Here is a 26981-nt window from a genome sequence, read left to right as displayed (position 1 = left end):
TTTTGTTGGATACCCATGCCAGCAACCTATTTCAGCTTCTGCAGATCACAGTGATTCATAAATGACTTCAGGGTGGATGAGATTGTGGTTCATGTGGGTCACAGCATTTCACTCTGCAAATTTTGTTCATGGTGGAGGAAACTGTTTTCAAGAGAGGTTAAACCATTGCATTGTGTTCATTTCTAATTATTTTTTTGCAATTCACATCCGTTATGAGAATTTTTTAGAATTGGATTTCATATTCATGCAACATAAATTCTGTATTTATTTTCATAGGTCATGTAATGTGTGTGCTTTGTCAGTCTGTGTGTTTCCAGAATATACAAAAGAAAATACAGTTTAGCCCTTAGGGCTTCCATTGAATTGAGTTATGTGAATCCTGGTTTGAGACTTGTGATTTGCAATTTTTATGTAACGTTATCTATGCAGCCTTTCAACACTTGAAAAGGTGGAAGAAATGTGGCCAGTGAGGGTGCACATATATCTGATGCACGCAGGTCTTGTGTAGATGGGGTGTGTAAAAAAAACAATGCAGTTCAAGTCAGGATCTGGCCTTTAGAGAGTAAAATCACTGATGAAGTGAAGATTTAACTATGTGATTAGTTTGTGTATGAGTGGGAGCCCTCAGCAGCAGGACACAGTTGACCTCATACCACCACACCAGCACGAGGTAGAGTGCAGTTAAGTGTCCACTGATAAAATGGGCTATTGTATATTGGGGCCCACTGATAAAATGAGGCCCACAGTTATCATCAGGGACATATATGCTTCTCCTCCTTGTGGAACTAGCTTTCTTCTGTAATACTGTGTGGACTGTTGGGTGCAAAATAGTCCAGTCGATGAGTGTGTCAGAGGCATTGCACCATGGGTACTTCAGTGACAGTGCTCATTGAGTACATGCGTGGGTAGCAGAGTGGTGAATTGTGAGTCACAATTTGAGCTTCTAAATTGGACAGAAAGGCAAAAATGAAATGCTGTCTCAGGCAAGAGGATGAATGAGGAATATTTGAGAAAAAGTCTTTTTTCATAATTAAATGTGAATTTATATGTATGGGGGCTGGTAAGGGTGGTAGGGGAAGGGAGGGGAGGTGTGCTCATATATTTTTGGGTGAGCAAAAATATATACCTCAGGCCCATCTGTACCACGGGTTCGTAGTAGTATTATTACATGGTTTATTCTATTACATATGAATTTCTGGAAGGAGAGTCGTTTAAACAATGAACTCACTGACATGGGGCAAGGACTTTGTGTGCATTTGTCCTTTTAATTTAACTTCTTTATATTTCCTTTTTATTACATTTGTCAATGCCATACCTTGTTAGTGCTAGGCAGTCTGATCATGACATCTCACTGCATATCAGATTCAGCCAAAGAGCCTCACAGCTCGTAGATGGCAGGCTTTCTGCAAATTCCATCTCTGTGCAATGATGTAGCAGCTGCCTGCTCCTTTGTTGTTGCATGATCCTTGGCTCTATGAGCTACACACAATCCACTGAGTGCCTCGGAGCGGAGAACATCTACGCTAGATGCAGGACCACAAGCCTCTAGTGTAAAGTCCAGATCACTGCATCTGATCCCATAAGGCTCCTTTTCACTGAAAACCATTTGCAGGCATCAGGTCTTCCAGCAAACCATACCTTTTTATATCAGCATGTGTTAAACAACAGAGCTTTGAAACCACATGGGACTGACTTCATACAAAGTTCTCTTTGTACACATACTTTTTTGATGATGAATGGGGCAACACATGGCTACTTCTAATATGGATCATGATTTCTGCCCAAAATATATGTTTTAATATCTTTTCGCAGAGCTGCAGATTGCCTGCACTGCAAATGAATGTGTAAGGAAAGCTGCTTAATCCATGTCTTTGACAGTCCTAGCTAATGACCTCAGATCTTCCAGTTACAGGAAAAAGTGTATTGATACAGTACCCTTCTTGTACCCTGTATCAGCAAAATATAACATTGTTTTTTTATTTCCAAAGTGAGCACCTGTTGTGGTATTAACTTAATGCAGGTCCCACATTTAATAATTTAGGCTAAAGCATTTAGCATAAATATGTAAAGCTTTGGGGGTATTCTTTTTGTTCCTTCCTGGGCACATAATAAACAAATACATAGCTCTGGAGGCTTGCATACAATTAATATGTTTGTTTTTAGTAATAATTAGTTTTTTAGGGAAAAAATAAATCAATTTAAAATGATTGATATTTCATTAACATACAAAATCAATTAAACAAATATATTTAAATGTATTATTAAATAACATGTTTAAATATCAATGGGGTTTAAATATCAATGTCTGTGTGTGAGTATGAGCACACTGCAATAACATTTTTGCCAGTGCATAACGTTGTCAGCATGTGTAATGAAAAAAGGTCTGGTTTGTTTGTGCAGGAGAAACAATGCATGTCCTTTTATTCAAGCCTAACAACCAATACACCATTAGAAACATAATGAAATAATCTAAAAAGGATCTCACGAGTCACTATATAGTAGCTTGCCTCTGGCTGGCGTGTACCAGGTAGAAGTTCAACTATCCATGTTGAGATGTTGCAGGTCCCATTAGCTATACTGAGGGACTGCCTGGCCAGTACTGGTTAGAGAAGCTTACAGGTGTGCTCGTTTTGTTCCAGAGAATCTGGCTTTTTGAGGAATAATCACTATTTGTTATACATTTATAAATTTACTGACAGACCTTGTTAGTGTTTTTTTGTGTTATTTCTTATTCACTCAAACAGTTGTTAATTTTATTGGAACATGCAGATGGCGATGCATAAAGATTTGCAATTTTGATTTAAAAATACATTCCAAATTACATAGAGTTCCAAATTAGGCCTCAGGCATATGCTTTGTCTGACTTTGCGCAAATATCAAATATAAATTGAACCTTTTTCAAATAAACTTGCCATTTCTCTCACAATATTATTGGCTCAGCAGCTGCTCAAATTAATGAAAAAATATAGGTTGAAAAATATTAGAAGGTGCACATATTATTTTCCAGATTGACAAAGCTCACTGCAGTCAGATTAAAAAAGGCCTGTAGATGACAAATGCACAAGTATATTCAGATGCATCAAACTCAGTGCCTGATGCAGACAGGGTCAGAGAATCATTTACAGCATACCTGGAGCCAATGCCCCAGGTTACATCCATCATTATACTGTACATTGTAACCACATTATGAGCTATTTAGTTATTCAGATGAACCAACACTGTTCTCACGCTATTATAAGAATGATTTCACCAGGCTCACTCACTGACCTTCTGTTTAAAAGGTCAAGTGTGTGTAGGGCTTCTCTGCTCCAGAGTTACTGCTCTTGGTGAGTGGAGCTGTAGAAATAGTAAAATATAGAGTCCCTTCCCTCTAATTACCTCCTAAGTCACTCGTTTGTTGATGCTTGGCATATTTATTCACGGCTTCATATGTTATGTCCCCTCTGGTGTATCACTCATTTTTGCCTCTCTGTTGAAAATACATTAGCCACCTTTTCATTGCGGATATTATATTGACTTGTTTATGCATTCATTTTAGAAATATGGGGAATTTAGGACGTAGCTGCACAGGCTTCCAAAGGGCTCAGTTTTTCAGGATGTTATATATTTGCACTGAAACCTGTCTTGGATAGGCCATAAAATACCTGAGCATTAGTGACTTCTGTAGACTTCAGATTTATTGCCATTACTGATCAGCAATATCAGCTTATCTTAATAGGAATGCCATATCTGCCTTATCTTTTATCTGACATATCTCTTCCATAGTTTTGGGAAAGTTACTTCAGTAGAGGCAGAGAAAACCAACTTCTGTTTTGACTGAAACGCTCTGACATATGTATTTTTGTCCAAAAATAAAAATAAAAATATTTTCCATCAACATTTTGGATAAATGTATAATTTTTCCAAATAGAAACAAGTATTTCATATTCCAGATTTTTGCACACAAAAATCATATAAGTAAATGAATGTTATTTACAATGGTAAGCGCATATAATAATAATAATAATAATAATAATAATAATAATAATAACAATAATAATACTTATAATACTTAATAATAATACAATATAATAATAATAATAATAATAATAATAATAATAATAAGAGAGAGTTCCAGAACGCAGATAGCGGAACTTCAGAACAGATCGAGAAGATAAGTTTGGAAAAGTAGAAAATAAAGATAAACTAAAGCGGGAAATCCTTGCCGAAGGAGAGAGGAACATTTTTGCCGAATAACGCCCGTGTTAATTTTATCCAAACATTGCGCGCATTTAGGATATTCTGGTGAGTTAGCTTTAGCTACCATATGTTATTAGCCGGCTAGTTGTTGGTTAATATTGAGTGATAAATACACATTTATTGATTTCTCTTAGACAAAAAAAAACAAGAATAAGAAAAAAACAGTCGGGATAAGCTTTTCATCTTTTGAGTTTACAAGTATTGAACTAAATACTTTGTTCTGTTGAATTGCATGGTCAGAGAATTCTAGGCTACTGGCTATCATGCCTAGCTAATTTAGTGCAACGTGTTGCTTTGTGCATTATTTCCCTATTGCGCCATTGAAAATGCTATCAGTTGGTGAGACCTATTGTAGCTAATACAGGCTAATCGGGCCAATTCTGAGGTAGCTGATGTAAGTGAATTGCAATTCATGTACATAGTTTATGCAATGTGGTTTGGGATAAATATATATTGTAGAACTGGTATTTCTTACTGAAACATAGTTATTTATGATAATCCGTGTAATGCGGTTGAGTAATTACTCTGCACATTCTGTGCAGACTGGTTTTTTTAGTGTAATCCTCAGGCTGAATTGTTGCTGCTCAAGTCATCATCAATCTACTGCTGATTAACTAATCAACTAATGTCATCTTTGACATCTTCATCATCAGCGAAACCACTGTGTGGACGATTCCATATGAAAGAAAGGAAGAAGGGGTAGTATGAACTTCAGTGCACTCATGAAAAAACAGGAAAACAAACAAGAGGCCTTAATTCATTCTGATCACGTTTATTATAATTTTTTGGACTCTTAAGTGTTGCATTTTGTAATATTTTGTTTATAGATCTCAGTTTTATTTCAAATTAAAATTTTGAGAATTTTGTTTTGTTGCGCACAACAACAAAGGCGAAGTGGAACACGGTAAAAGCTGATAACCACCACAATTTATTTTTGCATACTTTCAAAGTTTCTCAAGACACATTGGGCACATACTAGTCTGATACCTGCTTATTATTAATCTAAAATGAGATTAAAGTTATCTAGCTTTAAATAGTTTTTTCTGATTTCTTCACCAAATGTGGATGGCGGTTTGTTATCTACCTGGGTTTCTTACTCTGCACCCAAGGTACATTTCTGAAATTTGAGTTAAAATGTGTGTTTAAACAGGAAGCTGTGCAAATGATGGGGGAGATGGACTCAATCAATTTGATTGAAAACCTTTGTCCTGGGAGAGTCATTTCCTTCTTGTGGCAAAAAAAGTGACAATTCCAGTGTGCATTCAGAATATGTATGGTTGCAATAAACTTCATTCAATTTAGGTTCAGGTAAAATGTTGTACTATGGTACTGGTTGTGTTTAAAGTGACACTGGATAGCACACTTTTCTTGTATGTTTTGTGTGGTACTGAAAACAAGTATAACACAAAACCTCTCATGGAGACACATTCTTATGGCCAAATTGTCTTGATTATTACTTTTCAACAAACACACTTTGGGTACATGTAGTGGAGCATAGAATTAGAAGTGGGCACCCCACCTTTGGTACCCCCACCAGTCTTTGTTCAATATAAATTCAGTTCCTTCACAATTCACTCCAATGATTATTTCTTATTTTGCTGTGTTGAAAAGTCAAATTAAAGTATATTTACATGGGTTTTTTTCTTTTCTTATACAAGTAATTCTCTGTAATGTTGAAAAGTATTTCGATTATTTAAGTAGAGTATTTAATCTTCAGAATTATATAAAAAAATAGAAACCAGAAAATGTCTTAATTGATAAGTATTTTGTATTCTCAGCCTAATTCTGGCAACGTTTTTTCTTGAGAAATCACTGAACATGTTAACAATACGTTAACCCTTGTTTCCATCAAGGACAAGGTAGATGGAGTCAAATACAGGCCAAAGACTAAGAGCTGGAATTGCCTCTGGGGGGTTAATGCTTTTGTCAATTAGAAAAGGAAGTTTCATTATTCATTCTGTTGAATTATATATGTGAATTAAATATGCACTCACATACAGTCAGCTCCATATTTCTTGGGACAAATACTTTTTTTCTTGGTTTAGGACTGCACTCTACAATTTTAGATTTGTAATCAAACAATTCAATGTGGGTAAAGTTCCACTTGTCAGCTTTTTAAGGTATTTTGTGCACTTATTGATGAATGGCTTCAAAAGTGTTTCTGATGAGTCAGATGTGTTCAGTTGCTTTTTAGTACAGGTATAAGAGAGCCAAATCTTACATTTAGCAAAATCAACTGTTTGGAACAATATTAAGAAAGTGAGCTCAGAATTCACCTGGTAGGCCAAGGAAGACCTCTACAGTTGATGTCCAAATAATTCCCACCATAATGAAGAAAAATCCCAAAACACCTGTTTGATAGATCAGAAACACTATTCAGGAGGCATAGATGGATGGTGTTGGTGACTACTGTCTGCAGAAGACTTCATAAATAGAACTACAGAAGCTACACTGCAAGATGCAAACCACTGGTTAGCTGCAAAAACAGGATGGCCAGGTGGCAGTTTGCTAAGAAGCACCTACATGAGCCCGCAGAGTTCTGGAAAAAGGTCTTGTGGATAGATGAGACCAAGATTCATTTGTATCAGAGGGATGGCAAGAGCAAAGCATGGAGGCCAAATGGAACTGCCTAGGATTCAAAGCACCCCCTCCCCCCCATTTGTGGAAATGGTGGTGGAGGTGTTATGGTTTGGGCATGTATGGCTGCCACAGGTACCGGCTCACTTGTCTTCATTGATGATGTAACTGCAGATAACAGCCGCAGAATGAATTATGAAGTGTACAGAAGAATTTTACCTGCTCAGTTTCAAGCAAATGCTCCAAACTTGTTGGACAGCGCTTCATCCTATAGCAAGAAAATGATCCCATATATACTGCTAAAGCAACAATATATGTGAGAAAGGGCTAGAATTTGAATGGCATATAATGGTAATATAATCATGAGGTACGGATGTATACAGTCATAACTTTAAAGCACCTCCAGTGAACTATTGAACATTTAGCAAGATGTGAAGGTTCTTTGGTGTCAGTTTAGTAATCTTGTTCCAAATCAATTTATTTTAGTCTTCCTTGAAGGTATCAGTAATATTTCTTTACCAGGCTGGCTGTGTTTTTTCAGCTAAGTGTTTCATAATATGTGTAAGACTATATCTCAACAAAAACAATTTGAACGTACAAAAATTCCAAATTACTTACCATTGCAATGGAATATAGCTTGCTTAATTTTGTTGTTACTCATTTTTTAACGGTAATACTCAGTATTTTTAACGGTAGGCCTAAATTTTTCAAGTTTTAATTAATGACTTCTAGACAGTGCTTTGTATGTGTGAGTATCTTGGCATTTTCTTACATTCAAAATGTGTACTTTTTTGTTATGAGTATGTACCATAAGATTATTTAATCTAGAGAGTCATGCATACACCTACACATATGCAAACACAGATACATTGTAGGTCAAAGCAACACATAGGTGTGAATTCAGTCATTTTTCCTTGACCATTAATTGCAAATAAATGAAAATGTGTCATATTTTAAATGGATTACAAAAAGTGTTTTTAACGAGCTACTGTGTTCATGATAGACCTAATTGTTTTTAGGTCTGCAAGTGATCTATAGACGTTGCAAACAATCTAAAAATTTGCCATTTGCAAGGTTGCTACAGTCGGCTAGTTAAAAAGTAGAAATGCCACAGCAGTTAATTTGACAGTTGTCATCCATATGGCTTCCCCTTTGTGAATTTTCCTAAACATATGTATTGAACGTTGTAATATAATTTGATATGACAAATGCACATTTGAGAGTTCAGTGTGCAAAAACCATAGCCACCGTTCTACAGAAATGTGGAAAAATGTGATTTGGGCTTTTTCTATCCTGATGGGAGTTCTCTTAGAGGATGACAATGCCCCCATCCACAGGGCATGAGGGGTCATTGAATGGTTTGATGTGTATTAAAACGATGTGAACAATATGCTGTGGCCTTTGCAGCCACTAGGTCTCAACACAATTGAACACCTATGGGAGATTTTGGACCGACATGTTAGCACACTCCACCACCATCATAAAAACATTAAATGAGGGAATATCTTCTGGAAGAGTGGTGTTCCATCCTTTCAGTAGAGTTCCAGATAATTGTAGAATCTATGCCAAGGTGCATTGAAGCTGTTCTGGCAGCTTGTGGTGGCCCAGCACCTAACTAAGGTATTTTGTTAGTTAAAAAAAAAAAAAAAAGTCTCCTGTCTATATATCAGAAAAAGTACATTAGTGTCAGGCTGGATATTGTATGTCAGAACAATTATACAGTTGAGGCAGAAAGTTTACAAACAGCTAGGCTAAAGACTCCATTTTTCACAACTCCACATATTTCATGTTGGCATATATTTTCCTGTTTCCTGTTAAGTCAGTTAAGGTATCTACTTTATTTCCATAAGAGACAGATTTATTTCAGCTTTTATGTACTATATCCGATTTTCAGTGGGCCAAATGTTTACATACACTTTGTTAGTATTTGGTGGCATTGCCTTTTAATTGCTTAACTTGAATCAAACGCTTGGGGTAGCCTTCCACAAGCTTCTCACAGTGCTTTGCTGGAATTTTTTCCCATTTTTCCTGACAGAACTGGTCAGGTTTCTGGGACTCCTTGCTCGGACGCGCGTTTTCAGTTCAGTCTGCAAATTTCCTATGGGATTCAGGTCAGGGCTTTGTGATGACCGCTCCAATACGTTCACTATGTTGTCTTTAAGCCATTTTGTTGCAACTTTGGAGGTATGCTGTCGATCATTGTCCTGCTGGAAGACCCAGTTGCGACCCAAGTTTTAACTTTCTAGCTGGTGTTGCTTTACTATTTCTAGATAATCCTCTTTCCTCATGATGCTATCTATTTTTGGAAATGCCCCAGTCCCTTTTCCAGCAAAACTCCCTCACAACATAATGCTGCCACCGCCATACTTCACAATTGGGATGGTGTTCTTTGGATAAAAGTCTCACCCTTTTTCCTCCATACATCGCGCTGATCATTATGGCCAAATAGTTCAATTTTTGTTTAATCTGACCAGTTTTTTATGCCGGTCTTAGAGTAGGGGCTGCTTCCATGCACGACAGCCTTTCAGGCCATGGCGATGTAGGATTCTCTTAATGGTGGATGTAAATACATTGGTACCTGATGCCTTCAACTCCTTCACCAGTTCCTTTGTTGTTGTCTTGGGGTTCAGTTGAACCTTTCAGCCCTGGGGGTTTATTTGTACCTCCTTCCTGAACGATGCAGAAATCTAAAGAATTGCCAGTCCAAGGTTTTTGATTTATGGCATTCTTCCTTTTGATGCAATATGGAAATGAGGTGAGAAACTTGCATTTAGTGGAAAAAAAGAAAAAAATACATTTAGCACAAAAAAGCATAAGTGGTAGGTTTAGGTCTGCTGCCAAAGTTACAGAAAAAATATAGCCAAATCAACAACTCACATCTTTTACTCACAAATGACTGCTACTACAAGACACTTGCACGAAAGAGGAGCAACAGTCTAACAATAGAATCAGCAGCACAATATCAAATACCATAAGAATCAGCAGTCAGGTCCAAATGAAAACGGACAGCAGCAATAGGTGCAGGCCTACACAGCGGATAAACCACCTGCTTATAGGACCAATGTAGTCTGTAGGCCTAATAATATTAATATGTGGCAATAACATTCCAAGTAGGTCAGGGCTATAATGAAACAAGAGAGGGGTAACCTACCGATGGAGCTGAGAAGTCACTGAAATACAGGGTGTTTATCAAGTCACTTTCTCTAGACGTGCAAGTATGATTGCTTTTCTTGTCCCCTGGTGATCTCATTTTGTTCTTTATCAGTGAGTTTGTAAAATGAACGCTCCTCAGATGTGTTAGTCACAAGCAACATTAAATGGATTCTCAAGGCAATGCCAACATTCTGTAAAATAACATTCCTTTTCCTTATGAGCTGTAAAACTTCAGTTCACTTGCAGCTTTTTGGCTGATGGATAACTAGCTAGCATGAGCTACATTTGACATCTGCAGGCAATTTTGTTACATCAACACTGAACTAGCTAAGCAGTTTGGTGTAAATGTGTGCATTATTTTATTGAATTTAGGAAGTTTCCACTAAATGCTAGCCTGTGTTGTTGTTTGTCTCCATCATGTTCATTATTACACACAAAAACATTTTATACATACCATATGCTCAAAATCTTTACGGCAGCTCTGAGAAAGGACTACAGGATTTAATTAGTTGAATAGCTACATTGACTGCATACATAGTGTTGTTATATTCCTCCATTCACCAAAATATGTAAAAAATAGATTCATTGCAAAGGGTAAATTCACTTGCTGTATAATCCTTAGATGCATCCTTAGATCATCACAAACTTCAAATTGATGCGTGTTCAGAACAAATTACTCTAGGAATACATGTAATTTAATATGATTAAATGTATAGTGTTGAGGGCCCCACCCATGTAAACAAATAAATTAATTTTTAAATATATATATATATTTTTGCCTGAGGCCCAAAGAAGCTCAAACGCAACCGTATACATCCACTAATGCTATAGGATGTGAGGTAAATGTAATCCATAGCCACATGGTGTTCAGTCAAGTTGTGTTACAGTACGTGTTATACAAATTCTGTGCTTTTTGTCCCGTTATATGCAGAGTGCATTGTGTATTTCATTAGTAAGTCTGGATTATTCCATCCAATCAAATGGATTTAAACCAGGATTATACCTGAACAATTAAAGTGCATGGTTTAAGTACTCATTGTTATACAGGATGGAAAGCCCTCTGAATTAAATGTAATTACAAATGTGCCATTACTTATTAGTATATTATCTTCATTTGCATTAGCTCACAGTATTTGGAAGCGCTATGTTCCATTTAAGCACTTTCTTAGTAAAATAAAATAAAACAATTTGCACTTTGGGTTACAATTGAATGCAGGGATAGGCTCAGGCCCTCTGTGACCCTGACCAGGAATAAGTGGGTTAGATAATGATTGGTGGACGCATGGCCTGTATGACCCTTTTGGAATTGACATGACTGAATATATAGTCGCACAATAAATTGCATCAAAATAAACTCTGAGAAAGCATTTTACTTCTACAGTTTGGATAAAAATAACGATTCTTACAGCCTAGGTTTACAAAGTGTTTGTGATGTATACTGTATTTCCTCGCTATAGGCTCAGAGATAATGGTCAAACATAATTGTTTACGAGGACCCAGTAATGGTCTTTTTGGTGATTGGTAGCTGACATTTTGACATTTGTTTTGTAGTGATCAATCTCATTAGTCTTGCATTTCAGCAGCATGAAAACCCCATTTGAAGGTGGAAGGACACACAGTTCTTTATTAAAATCTACCCAGGTCTTGATATGTGCCATGCACAATAATTCTTTAATAGTTAAAAGCTTACACTATTAATAGGAGCTCTACTTGTTTCCTTCTTTGAATTATATTGCTGAAATGAGTAAACTGAAATTGGTGACATAATATACATTTCTGTAAACTATTTTAAACTGTTGCTTTAAAACAGATCATAACAAAAAGCACTTCACATTTTGAATGTTTATAGCTACTCTGTAAACATCTTAAACTTGAAATATCACCATAAAACATCAGGTACCCTGCTACAACCCTTTCAAAAACAAAAGTAGAAGCTCAAGATACTTGAGAAAAATAGGTTGGTTCTTTCAAAGTCAACAATTGGAAGGAGGCTGTAATCACACATTTAAAACATTTTATAAAACTGTCCTCTGGAGTGTTGTGTATTTGATCTGCAATGAAATTATGTTAATATTTTAATAGTTTCACATCACCAAGATACATGAGACATTTGGGTATTTCTAAGCCTTTATTGAGTCGGGATTTGTGACTGTTCTCCAGAATGGCACACAGTTTATTTTCTTGTATCTCTAGCATTTTTCCCATTGAAATCTGGTGCTCAAATTATGATTTTGTGCTTTGCTGTGCAGGGACTATTTTATCTGTAAAATCCTAAGTACTCAAAAACTCTAAATCAGGCCTATAATACAAGGTTCCAACTCTACTGCAGTTTTCCCTTTGGCAAATAAAATCAGCTCCTTCGTCGAGTAGCTCCATTTCATAATTCATTAGATGATGCAGTAGTACGATGTTACCGTATGGTTCAGTAAATCAAGCATCTATTAACATTGATTTCCATTAAAAATGTATTATTGTTGCTATCTGAAGATGGAGAGCTTACCTTTCCCTTGTCTGCTAATTGCTGGTTTCAGAAAGGGGGAAAATGGAGCCTTTCCATATGGTTTCATATCTATATAATTATGATTTTCACATGGATCATAAAGACAAATTATTACTGTTCAGCTGAAGAACCAAAAATAAAAAGCACCAAGTAGTATTTGAAAAAACCCAACTATACTCCATAATGCAGTAATCTTAGTTCAGGTCAAGGTCATTTAATTGTGAACACTCCAGATCATGATTGAGAGCAGAATTAGCATTCCTCACAGAATCCCCCCCCTCCCCCCCAATTATCAAAGTAACCCTTAACAGCAGCTCATTCATAGCCCCCCCGCCCCCCCTTAATCTCCATGGCAACTTAGTATCATTTATCAGTACGGGTGAGCAGTTTTTCAGCTCAGTGTATATATCTGCAAAAAGACAGTCATATTTTTCTGCTTTTTACTTGCTTAATGAAAGGGACTTGACATTCAACATGATAATTACTTTACATGTATGTGTAGTTATGTTCCCTTATGAAACCTCCACGTTCTCGAAGGAGTTGGTGACAGGCGTGAACATGGACACAGACCATGATGGTTTTTAAGGTCTATGTTCCATACAATGACATACACAATAACTTTTTTTTTCCTGATTTTTCAAACATATAACTTATTGCTGGCATTTGTAGCAGTACACATTGTGGAGATATCGCAATGTGAAGCCAACTTTCTGTTCTGTTTTAATCATCTAGGATACGTTCATTTCAATAGTTTCTTTTGTTATTAATATGCTTCGTAAAACTGCAACAGTTTTTGGTAGTTAAACTTTGAGTATAAGACTAATACAAAATAGCTCTCAAACTGGGTGTTCAATCAGTTGAACAAAAAAATGTGTATATTACTGTGATAAGCTGGTGTGTAACCTCCGGGAGGGAGATGCAGCAGTTCAGGGAGTGGACCGTTGGTTGCCGCATGGAGAAAGAGAGAGCGCACCCAACCCAACACAAAATCAAATAAACACCTTCACCTTTCCTCTTCATGGGCTCAGGGCAAAACAATAAACTAACACAACAATCTGAAACAACAAAGACAAAAGAAAGCAGAACTGAGCGGAAACTTTTCAACTTGCCACTCAGAGCTGGCCGACTTTTCAGCTGACCAGCTCCTCCAGCTTTTCAGTAGCAGTTCTTTTTTTGTGCTCTGTCTAACAAAACTAAGACTTCCTCTCTCGGTGTGTACTCTTGACCTGTACCGTGGAGAAAAACATACCTTTAAGCACGTGGGCTGATTAGCTAACGTAACCCAGGTTTGTGTGCTTTCTCCATTGGTAGGCGTGATAGACAAATCCGGTTCTCCGCCAGACTGAATACTACAGTTACATTCATTGACATTTATATTATTACCCCTGAACATATATCTTTTCATATTAACATATTCACATTATTTATTTGCATTCATGAACATTCTACCTGGAAGATAGGAAAGATTCTTTTGAGAAATCTATCATTGAAAGCTTAGTTCCATTTGTCTCATTGGCATCTCACTTTGATTTCACATTTGTTTCTTTGCATATTACTCAGAAAATGAGAATTTTATGAGAGAATCTGTCCAGACACATAAGATCTTTGTACGATAAATTCAAGAGTCATTTTCTAACAAAGAAATAATGCAGCACTGTGAAACTAATTTCCATACTGGGTAAGAGTATCCTTAAAAATAGACTAAACCATGAAAAAATAATTTAAAAAACACCCACAGTAGGAGTGTACTTACAGTGCAACAGAGCTGAGAAAATGAATTTGTTCATAAGAGCCGTTCTCAGACTTATCACAGAGTATATTTTTTTGTGGTGGCAAGGAAGGCCATGTGATTTCCATGAAAACTCACTGAAAGGGTTATTCCAAATATGGATACAGTGTGGGCATGCATGCTGGCACACATTTCCCACAACAATGCATTTTCCACCGAAGCATTTTAAGCCCTTGATCAGCACAAATATAAGATTGACTGACTGTAAAAGTACTGTTTTGTAATGATCATCTCAGTCACCAGATGGACGGACCAAACTTTGTGGTTTGTGATGAAGAGTGCGGTCCACAGGAACTTTTTGAAAGATTCTACAGTATGTGGAGGAATGATCTCCTACAGTATGTTTTCTAATCTTATAAAACACTGTAGAAGATGACTCAATATTTTATTTTCTTAAGGAGGGAAGATGCAAAAAGTACTGACAATTTTTTCAGTACTTTTTACTGAAGGTGGTACTTTTTACAGAGGTGACAATAATTTTGGCACCAATATAATATGATAAATAAATATAATATGTTTTTTAGTGAGACGCCTGGTACAGTCTGGTGAGCGGCTGCCTTCAATCCAAACACTGAATCCCACCATGCAGTAGGGGGTGTAAACCCTCACCATGGTAGGCTATGGTACATTATGCACCATGGTCTCATCTCTATCTGTAACACTCTTTGCTTTTCCAAACTAAATGAAGCAAAAAAAATAATAATACCAATAAACGAAAGAAGAGCAGATTCCACTCCTTATGAAGTAAAAAAAAAAAAAAGATAAATTCTCAATTTCAGTGCATGATCTAGCTCATCTGTACTGTACTGTTTATTTAATCTGAAGCCAAACACATATTCAACCTACAAAAATGCCAAGTTACTCACACATACAACGCACTATCTATAAGCCATTAATTCCTATTAAAATTATTGATATCAAAATTAGGCCAAGTTACATGAGACAATATTGGCTATCTTAGCTCACACAAATTGAACAAGCGGTATTCCAAAGCAATGCTACCCAATGATTCATAAATTATTTCAAGTCACATAACGTGTGCACTTTTATCTATGTCCATTTTGCGTGTGTTTCCAGTGTTTTTATTAGGTGGTATTACAGAGTGTCCAATGGGGACAAAATATCCACAAAGACTTTGTTTCTAAGCATTTAGCATTTGACAATATTCTGACTCATTTCTCTTGGTAGTGTATATATTTTTACATAGCTTCATAAGTTTCTTCTTATGTCCCAAATTTGATGCAGGGTCGATTTCCATTTTATAAAATGAGTAACATCCCGCACCAAAAAACAATAATTTTATCTATTCTTCATCAGATCTGGTAGTTCCTACAATATTCTGTCTCATATCTTCCCTGCCTTGCTACCTAGTCCCAATTAAGAGGGGAATTCACCCATAATAATGGTCTGTTGGTGACAAGCTTGCAAGGCTCGTTGTTGGCACAAATGCTCTATGCAGTCCTTTAGGGCCACAACCATCCCTTGGCCACTCAATTCAAGTTTAAGTGGTGGGCATGATTTATGTTGGAGCACTTTGGGGGCATAACAATATTCCTGTTTAGGGCCACCAAAACCCTAGGGCTAGCTCTGCAAGCTTGTTTTATGTCAAGCCACATATCATCACTAGGAATGAAATGGGTCAGTTCCTGGAATTCCTGGACATGGGGATTTTGTTGTCATGAAGGGCGACCCCGAATTCTCTCATTGGACCTACTTTTGCTAATAAGTTTATAACACTGTCTCCATTGTACTGATCCCTGTCTCTTTAGTTATATCCTCCATTATCATGAAAGCCTCAAATTCCAAAAAATACATTTAAACACTTCTAGCAGTCTTATCACACACTGCTCTATTCAGCGTATTTTTGTTCAGAATTTCAGCCCTTTTCTATGTGCAAAACAGTGTTTTGCACTGTATAACAATTCTAGGCATTTAGCCATTATGTGGCCTCTCAGTGTTGAAGGCAGAAGTGACTCCTGTAAGAACATGACAAGTATTTGGTAATACATGTTACTGCGATGGAGCTATAATTTAGAACAGTTAGTTTGCTAGCTTACTAGCAATGCTGACAGTGGTTTTAACAAGCTGGCTAGCTACCATCTAGCCTTTTTTTGGAAAATCGTCAGCTTGCTGCATGTTCATTTTCATCCTACAAGTTACTATTAGGATAAGTAAATTTAGCTGGCAATAATATTGCATGCATTGTGTACTTATTTACTGCTAGTTGGATGATACCACTGGAGTGGGGGTGGACTGAGACCCAGCCATAGTACACCCAGGTGTGTATATATATATATATATATCAATAATATTGATTGCAAACGTATCATCCCTCAGTATTATCCACAGACAACAAAAAAACAAAAAAACAGTTGAATGAATTGTAATATCATATATTTAGTTGTTTAAAGCTTTACATTTTTTGGGGCAATCATTGGATATTTAATTATATATAAGACTTTGTGAATAAAAATCTGTTTTTATGAACTTGTATTAAACATTTTTACACATTTGGACCCACTTGTGGCAGCATTTGGCAAATCCAAGTTAATTGTTTTGGTTTTGCATTGCACAAATCCTATTTAAAAATCAATAGCAGCAACGTTGTATTGTGCAATAAACATAAAATAGCATCATTGTGTAACTTGTTAAGGGCTGTCAGTGACTACACACAGACAATGAAACTACTCTCTACTAAAATTGCATTTAATTCCAGATGGAGACTGCTTTAAATACATTTAGTTCCACAGTTGCATCATAGACTTTTATTTGTTTATTGAATGCCCTTTTTAAAGTCTTTGCTCCCTTTGGTATAACATAATGAAATTGAGAAAGCATCATAGTTGCCTTTTATAGTTTCTATAAAGAGCTTTCAACTTCTGCAGCTTTCAACATGCATATACCTTTTGTTGTCAAAGAGTGGATATTGTTTTGAGGGCATTTGATTTTCCTGTATATTTAACACGGGTATTTAAAGTAAAACACCATATAAATTTGTCAGAGAAGGTGTGCTGTTTACATTACAGTCACAGTAAAGTCAGAATGTGGGTGGTTCTGAGGAAAGCGGCACGCGTTATTACACTCTTCATCCTGGTTCAAAGATCTGAGGAATGAGCTTGGCTCTGTTAGCTGGCGGTTATTCCGCGCTGACCTCTGTCATTGGTCATCATACTTGTGGCACAAGGGAAAATCAGCTGAGAGTGTCCCACCCCAGGCTGTCATAATGCACTCTACTGCATCTGCTGCTGAACGCCCAGATAAAAAAAGCAGTGAACTTCAAGAGAGGTCTGGTCCCTGACAAATCCTTATGTTCAAGATCTGTTGGCAAGAAACCAAACTCTTTCTCATAAAATGACTATTTGTTTAAAAAGGGATGAGAACCCCTTTACATTTAATGTAAGGAAAATTTTTGTAGTAAGTTTTAGGTGATATTATAATTGTCCAAAATATTAATTTAAGAGGTAATAAAGCATGGATGCCATGCAGTTTGTTGAGTCCAGTGAAGGTGGTTATTATGAAGATAATCTAAAAATATTTGATATAGAATGCAAAGGCGTTTGTTGAATCTAATGATGGTGATTATGATGATTACAATAACTTCTAAATGCATACACTTCATTTCCTCTGATAATACCTTTGAAACCCTGAAGCAGAAAGTATATATTTTTTTTCGTTTTCGTTTCACTCCATTACTGTTTTTTTGCATATAAATGAGGATTGGAGATTAGTGGATACTTCAGGGCATTAATTTCTGTTAATGGACATAAGGCTTGTCCCTTATCTCTCTCTCTCATTTTTTTTTTTTTTTTACTTTGATAAACAATGGGTGGAGTGATACACAGACATTAAATTAGTTATTAAAATTTGTTAGGTATAATGGACAGTGTATAATGCAAGATGTATAACCGTCTTAAAATGTATGCTGTAACTTAACAAAAACACAAGGCCAAGGGAGCTAGTAGTGAGGCACAGGACATGAAACAGGATGAAAAATTGTGTTTTTTTTGTTTGTTTTTTACAGCAGGTGGAGTTTCAGTAAAAACTATATAGTGAAAAACAAAAACTTATAAGAGTGATACTGGGAATAAAGGAAAACAGAAACAAACGCTAACAAAGAAACATTTATTTATTCTGTCTCATACAATGAAAACAACACTTGTTTCCTTCACTTTCACTTGTTTCACTTTAACTTGCTCCGCTCTCTACATCCCATTCTGTGAAACTGAAAAAGCCTACCTTATACACACTATGGCCTGTCTGAGAATGTACCAGCCCTCCATTCACAAAGAGGGAAGTAGCTAGATACTCTTAAAACCTCACAGCCAGGTAGTGATAAGCTCTAGTACATTAGAGATAAAAGGGAGAAGAAAAACATACAGTGCATACAATAGCAAGTCATATTATACTCACCAGAGCACCAAAAAAATAAGCAATTTGTACCTTCCAAATATGCATGTGACTAGAATCCCTATTTACACATCTTTGGATGTGCTTAGATCTTCAGAGTGATTGCACTGGCAAGCGTCCCTGCTAAAGCACCATCCTGTGATGCAGGGTTTGAACAGCGCATACAGTGAATGTCACTTAATTGGCAGACAGGACAAACACCAAATAGAATTTACATCAAATGAGTTAAGAATGAATTAAGGGTTAAGAATGAAAAATGAGGAAATTAACACAGGGTTACTTAATACTTAGCTATATCTGCTGCATTCCAACCACCCAAATGCAAATGCACCTTTACTAATTATACATGCATACACATGGACAGTAGGTGCAACACAGTATTCTAACAGCAAACAAGAACAGTTTAGTTGTCTTAGAGAGGGAATATACAGTGTATATATACACGTACACATACAAACACACATACACTTTGGTAAAATTTGGTTCTTAAGAAATGTGCCTGTATGTATTGTCCCCATGTTCATTGATATCATTTTCAGCTCATAAAAGATTATATTTATTATTATTGAAACTTTCATTCTAGTTCCTTCAAAGTGCATATTTCACTGGCATTCATTCAATGCGCAGTGTGCTTCTCTGCTCCTTTTTACATCAAGTGTGACTGGAATATCTTTCCGCTCCTATTTCTTTATGCACCTTGGTAGCATAACAAGTTAGTGGCAGGGCATCTAAATACTACTACTGCTTCTCTGCTCCATCAACAGATATTTATGAATTTATATGCTAAACAAGAACATTAAACAGTCACACGCAGACCAGTCTTTCATCGAATGCCCTCTCTGCTTTGAATTCTCCGACACTCTCCTGCAAGTGCCTTACTGATGACATGAATGCTAATTTGAGAGGAGCAAGCGAATTGAGCAGCTGGATACTGTAGCTGCCAGGGATGAATTTTGATGTGTGCTAGGGAGTCATACAATGTCAGTTCAACATCACAGAAAAACTCCCAACAATGTTTCTCTGATTCCCACTGTAATGTGCTTGTATCAGTCATTGGGGATCTGGCACAATCCTGGAGCTCAGAATAGGAGCACGTCTCATAAGGTTCGGCTCAAGTCAAGTCTTACAAGGCTCCTGAATTAGCATGAAGCAAATTCTCAGACTACCATACCTGAACAGAAGCTGGAAAGAGTTTTGCATATTATATTCAAACACTTGCTGTATCAGTATTTAAAGAGCGATTCAAATGCAACGATGGCCCCAAAAGTGCAGATGGTGTGCAAGACTTCACTCCTGCATCTGAGTTATGAACCCAGAATTGAAACTATTAAGCTTGCATTTTTCCTGGGTAGCTACTGCATATTTGGGCCATGGCTTCTGCACATTGCCTGCACTGATGGAGAGGGAGGCAGGGTTTACTTTAAGAGTCTCTCACTAGTCGAACAATACATGTGACAGGCTGAGTGAATGCTATACAAGCCTGGCCTAATGCATCATTCATAATTGCCTGTATTTTAGTTGTAGGGTTAAAACTTGTCTCCCTTGTCTAATAGATTGCTTTTGAACAAGTCATTTATGCCTGTGAGCTAGAATTCCTGCTTGTGGAAATGCATTTTAAAAAAGAATATTGTTTAGTGTTGCTATTTACAGAGCCCCCCAAGGTACCCTAGGTAAAAAAAAAAAAAAAAAACTCATGGAAATTTGTACTCTTTGTTTTGTAATCCATATGTTGGGTTTTGTCATTTGTAATTGTGCGCACGGTCTGACACTAGCTAAAAAAATCACAATGTGGAAATCCAAAATCTCGGTTTTGTAATCCGTACATACGGTTTTGTAATTCAGCAAAATGACACACCGTGCAATTTATTAAAACATTATTTTTAAAGTAGTTGGTTGTCTTTGGTGAATTATTACAAGCCATATAGACACCATTTTATAAAAGCCATATGGCACACAAACCTGTAGTATATCATGAATATTGGCCCAGCTAGGGGGTTTGCTGAGGGTCTCCACTTTGAGTAATGCCTACCAATACCCCCTAGCCATGCCAATATTCAAGATATGGGCTTCCACAAGTTCTTGTGCCATATCACTTTAATATTTACCATGTTTTCTCAAGTGTGAATTGTATCTATGGTACTTGTGTGTCTGAATTTCCTGAAATTAACCCTTTATTTACAAATGGAAACCCATTTATTGCAAACCCGAGTGATCTCACTGGAAAACTGAGCACAAAGATTGTAAAACAAAGTGTACGGATTGTAAAACTGAGTAAGAAATTCGGCAAACCGATTGCACGGATTGCAGAACTGAGCGTGCAGATTTCTACATTGCGGTATCTTTTTCACCTTGGGTGCCGTGCTTTGGAGGGCTCTGTAGTTATTGAAGTTAAGGTATACTATGCAGGATTTTGCAGCCCTTCTCGACTATGTTTGTAATTAAATAAGACTCCTCAACCCCACCCACACCTCTGTTGAGGAGACGCCCTTGAGCACTAGAAACAAAATGTCAAGTGAAGAGATATTGAAAATAGCATTTTTTAGCAACATTAATGATTCCATATAGATGGCAAGAGTAATTGGGCAGACATTACACTGAATGCAGCGTGTGAGAACATTGTATGGTAGCTACTCCATAGTGCAGCTAATTTGTGTTGTCAAAATATGTTATCTGTGAGAGATGAATTAACGAGTTGAATTAATACTGGACATTTTACTGTGTGAGATAATAAAAAAACAACATTTTACAATATAACAAATGAACAGATGACACAATACTATCTCTGAAATTGGCAGAGGATGGCAGAATTTAAGCTTGGACAGAGGATGTGGTAGGTCAGTAACATGGCTGGTGAAAATGGGTTGAACACAATCTAGCACAACCAGAAGGGCTTTTAATTCTGAAGAATAATCTCACAGCACAGACAAATGGTATTCCACCACCCCACCCCAACCCTCCCCCCCCCCCCTTCAGCACCATCTTCTTCTCCACCGCCACCTCACTTTCAGAAACTTGGATAAGGCTTATGTCATGACTTAAAGTAACTTGCACATGCACAGGCCTTTCAGATGTGAAAAAAGAAAGGAAGGCCTGGGACCTGAAGAGGGTGTATCACCAAAGCAACTTTGCTGCAAAGAAAATAAACTGGCTGCTGGCAAAGGAAAGGGTCAAATTTCAAGACTTAATTATTCTTAAAGCCTCAAGAAACTGCTTCTCTCATGGCGCCATCAGCGATCAGCCCCTTAAGATCATACAGGAAAAGATTAGAACCTCCCACACTCCAAACAAGGTGTGCTGCTTGAGGGTATTTACCACTGATCAGAAATCAACAAAACAATAGCATTGCTCTTTGTGTGGATATGCTGTGTCATGTTTATTTAATATTGGAATGTGCACAGAAAATATTTTTTTATGAATGAGTGGCGCTGTAAACGATCAGATCTACAAATACATTAACATATACATAATTGCAGCGAAGATTAATGTAATATCATAATTTACAGACTGAGTGTGGACTGATGCAAACACACAACAAATATCATGGTGTGAAAATTCCTCCACCATAGACCTTATTGTATGACACACAACCATTCAAAGGCAAAAACACAGTCCTTAATATGAATATTCATTCAGAAAAAAAAGTAACATACCCCGAGGTTATATTATAATTTAATGAAACTGTCAATTTTGTGCTGTATTGTGATTTTTTAACAGCCAGTTTCAATTGTATTTTTTAACAGCCAGTTTCAGTTTCAATTCCTGTACCATGCATAAATTAAGCCTGAATGAATAAATAAAATGAAATAGAAGAAAAAATCAATGGGTTTACAGTGCTTGGTCACAAACAAATGAAACACGCAGAGATGCAAGCATTTCAGTAATGTGGGTCATTCAAACTCTGTTTGTAGCTATGAACTCAAAGTGAGAATAAATGACTTTTTAATTTAATGGCCATGTGCAAATGCCTGTTTAAATAAAAAGCAAGCTACCTTCATTCTGTGACTATAAATCTGACTTTAATTCAATCCATTAATCCAATAATCAATGCAGTGCAATTGGGATCTGATTTAAACATTTTGTTTTCTGTGTCAGCTTCCCAAATGAAAGGCTACATATCATTTTGAGATGGCCTGATGCTTTTTAAAATACACAAGCAACAAAATAATGTATCCAGTTGACAACTTAATAATCCTCTTGCACAAAACAAGTGGTAAATTGAAATATCACAGAGAAACGGAAGGCTATTGACCAGGAAAAGTACTAGGTAGACTGGACTGTCATTAAAGACAGCATGTGTGGAACCACTGAAAATGAGAAGTGAGCAGGCGGGTGATTACTATTTAAAAAAGTTTTTTTGGAAAGTGTGGCTAATTTCCATTTCATTCTCACCTTTGCGCATCATTAATCACAACACAGCTTAGAAAGGCATTATTTGTGTGGCTACTCCTGGGATCATACCCTGCTTAGTTGACAGGTCAGTCATTAACACTGCTCATATCTTGGTGCTAATGTAGTTAAATAATAAATTAAAATGAATAAACCCATAACTGTCAGGAGGTTGTGGTACAGGCAAGTCCATTAGAAAGGTTTCAAAATAGGCTTGACAATATAGAATGGTCCATGATTATACTTCTGTGATAAGTGGCATTGCTGCCACTCTGGGTAAAATACCATTAGACAGTGCATGGTTACAACTTCAGCTAAAACTTGTAACTATGTATTGATCAATTAGGAAGCTTTCCATGTTTACATATTGTTTTGCATTCTTGTTGATATAGCACATACTTTGTACTAGCTAATCATGTTAAATTGCACCATGCCTCTGTGTGCAAATTTTATTTGTGTTCTTACTAACATGAAGCTGTGTTTCAGTAGGCTAGGTGTCAACCTTTTTTAATAAGCTAGCTCTCAAATCAATAGCTGCATTCAGTTTGGCTAAACATTGATGAGATGTGAAATAGTGAAACGTATTTGCTCAACCAACCAATTAACCAAATTTAATTGATAATTAGATTCAGCTGATTTTACATAGCCTGGCTTGACTGCAGTCAGTCCTAATGAATCTAGACCTCATTCATATTGAACCATACCATCAGGGTGAAGTAGTCACCACAAAGTATCTACAAGCGCACTATGCCATGATAAAAGAAATTCCAGAAAAGATGAGAAAAAAGTTTGTTGAAATATTTCTGGAAAAGGGTTATATAGCCATTTCCATATCTCTGGGACTCCACCAAACCACACAGAGCCATTATCTCTAATGGAGAACATTTGGGACAGTGCTGAATCTTCCCTAGAGTGGCTGGCCCTGCCAAAAAGTATCCAAGGGTGCAGCGACAACTCATCCGGGAAGTCACAAAAGATCCAAACTGTAGGCCACTCTAGCCTCAACTAAGGTCAGTGTTCATGACTCCTCAATAAGAAAGAGACTGGGCAAAAATGTGATTCCTGGGAGAGTAGCATGGCAGAAACCACTGCTAAGTGGTTAGTCATCTGTCCGTGAGCTGAAGCTGAAGCATAGTTTGGTTATGCAGCAAGACAATGGTCAAAAACACACACAAAAAAAACCTGTTTTCTCAGGTTCCCTTTGTCATATAAAGTTTTGTCTAAAGATCTGAAACTATTCATTGTGACATATATGCAAAACAATAAAAAAAAAAATTTTTTAATCATAAAAAATGAATTGGGCCGCTTTGCAAGTGGAGGTTGTTTTGATCAAGAATAAGCATGCGATGATCCGATGAGAGCTAAAATTTTGGGAAAATGAATCATTAGATTATATTAACCAGCCTTATTTCTGAGATTTTTGTTCTCTACTGTATATTGCCCTGTGGTCGAATACATCATATACGTATTCAAACATTTTGAACAATATTATGTTAATTGTTACAGCCCAGAGAGAAAGTGATATGTATGGACAGATTATTAAAGACAGGAATTCAATTACAATAACTTGTAAGGTATGCTGATATTCAGCAACATTCTGTACTGCACGTTGTGCACTTCAATTCCTCAGTAGATGTGTGATAAAGTAAAATGCTTTTTGAACATCAAAGTAAATAGTCATTGCAAATACTCTAAGTTCATCTTGTGTTATTTCAATTTCTATATTATTATCAAGGGAATCATACAAGGATAAATGAAATCCAGTGACAAGCAACCAATACCTCATTTGAAATCTTCAGGAAATAATATGCAAATTCTAAAACAACCCCACCCCCAAAATAAATAAATAGATAAACAAACAAGAAAACAAACAGACAGGTGGGCAAATGTGTCAGAGTATTAAAAAAATTGATGCTGAATTTATTTCCTGAGGAAAAACTTTAGTTTAGTAGCAACATCTTTGGCATCCATTATGTGAGGCTTTTCAGATAAAGGATATGAATACTCAAAGGTACACAGGCTCTCGCCTCATCCGGGAACAGAGCTTGTGCCTCTGGCTCTTCTACCAGACGTAGAATGCATTGAAAAATATGTTCTTTGATGTTTCTTGCACAGAGTTATACTATGTTTGTAAATAAGCATGACACAATAAGAGATACGATTGAATTGGTGAAGACCGAGGTCCCCAGATAGGAAAACATTTTTACTCAGGATGTTGTGTCTAATATCATGTTCTCTAGCAGAATGCACATGTTTACTCACCACGATGAGCGTTCAGAGTGATGCTACTGTCCCCTAACATCAATCATTCATCTTAGCACTGGTACAAAGACAGCAAGGGAAGACCAGCTTATTAATTAACAGTCTTATTAATAGGCATGTTAATAGGACTGCCACTTATGCTTCAGTGTCCTCTCCTGTCTGGGCTGACACAATCCAGGTGTGTGAACCAACTCAACAAGTAGGAGTGGCTCCAGTCTGTCATGTCATAATAATACTTCTCTAATTTTTGCTTTTGGTGATGGCTATCAGCTCTATGAAATATTTTTAATGTGTATCTTCAGCAATTTCAATGGAGGAAGTGACAGAACTTATTTTGATATGGTTTTCTTTGATTATTAATGCTGAATTTTGGAAATAGCAATCCAACAATGAACCCCTTTCGTGGGAACCCCCTAGTGGCCAGGATGCCGGCCTCCTGAGGCACACATTCAGTGCTCCTAAAACCAAACTGTGAATGGAAACACAATCTGTGTTCTATTAGTAGATGATACATGACAACTATGACAAATTTGGAGTTTCTAAGTGCCACCATTGTCACATAGGTCATCCATTAACAAGTAACCCCTCCCTGCAGTCTCATCTGCAACTACACCCCCCAAGCATGACAGTGACACACTGGACAGTAGCGTAGATCTGGGAGTTCATAAAAATATCCTTTCACCACCAAAGTTTTACATTGTGTCATAGCAACAAGATAAAGCCAACAATAGCCTGAAGGTATGCAAGTACAATGGTGAAAATGCGGCTCATTGAATAGTAAGATAAACAAGATGAATTCTTATGTAATTGTAGCAGGTCATTCTGTTATCAATAGCTGTGACTAAATATGGAATAAATATACAAACTTACGATTGGTTTTATGCATAAAGATGGTCACTTCCAATGTTGAGTGGTCATATATTGTCTTGGAAAATCTGTGAAATATACACTTATTTGTGATGCCTGTGTATCGAGAGAGCTGTGTGTAAAACCACACACGCTGTTTATGGCGTTGTCACCATTAGTGCATTCTGGCTTGTTTGACCAGTAGGAGAGAGTGTAAGCTTTCCAACAATGCAAAACATGTCTAATTGTACTTTTGGAATAGTGTTTTATATCTGAGGCTAACCAAAAGTATTGCTTCATCATTGCTGCATTATGCATTCAGCCTCTGCGATAGCAGTAAAAGACAAGCATCCGGCAAGACGTAAACGTTGTGTTCCGTCATTTTATGGAAAATATTATTAGTCTTGAGGACTTCTGAGAATGGCTAAGGCATATGTTTCTGATAAACCTAGCTGATATTTTTTTCTTGAGTAAGTCAGAAAAGGAGAGCAACAGCATTGATTCTCTGGAGAAGGAGAATGCCTATGAACATGGATACGATCTCATCCTATATGTACGTACGGATATGTATAGATATGTATCACTGCTCTAAATATTTTGGTTTACATTTTTTTTTTTTTTAATTGAGTGTCTTTGAATAGGTTAGTGGCATATTCTAATGAGGATATTTCACACTATAGTATAGGCATGCCTTGGTAGCTTAGTTGTGTTTGTTTCATGCACATTTGACATGGAGCTGGAACATCGGCAAAACTTTTCTGACAATGGACCAGCAATACACAATTTTGATAGATTTGAAAACACTTAGGAACACCAGGGTAC

General features: G+C 36.8%; 1 protein-coding gene and 1 long non-coding RNA gene across 2 annotated transcripts in view; both read left to right on the top strand.

Moving 5' to 3' along the window:
* sntg1 (syntrophin, gamma 1) overlaps positions 1-26981 on the top strand; it is a 139034-nt gene that overhangs the window by 11543 nt on the left and 100510 nt on the right. The gene's annotated exons all lie outside the window — the stretch shown is intronic.
* Positions 4120-5874, top strand: LOC135260354 (uncharacterized). The gene is made up of 2 exons (XR_010331539.1): positions 4120-4284; positions 4782-5874. It is a non-coding gene; the product is annotated as an uncharacterized LOC135260354 (long non-coding RNA).

This window comes from Anguilla rostrata, chromosome 8, assembly GCF_018555375.3.
Source record: "Anguilla rostrata isolate EN2019 chromosome 8, ASM1855537v3, whole genome shotgun sequence".
Classification (NCBI taxonomy): Eukaryota; Metazoa; Chordata; class Actinopteri; order Anguilliformes; family Anguillidae; genus Anguilla; species Anguilla rostrata.
The sequence above is the reverse complement of the archived record's forward strand: the minus strand, read 5'-3'. Positions and strand labels throughout refer to the sequence as shown.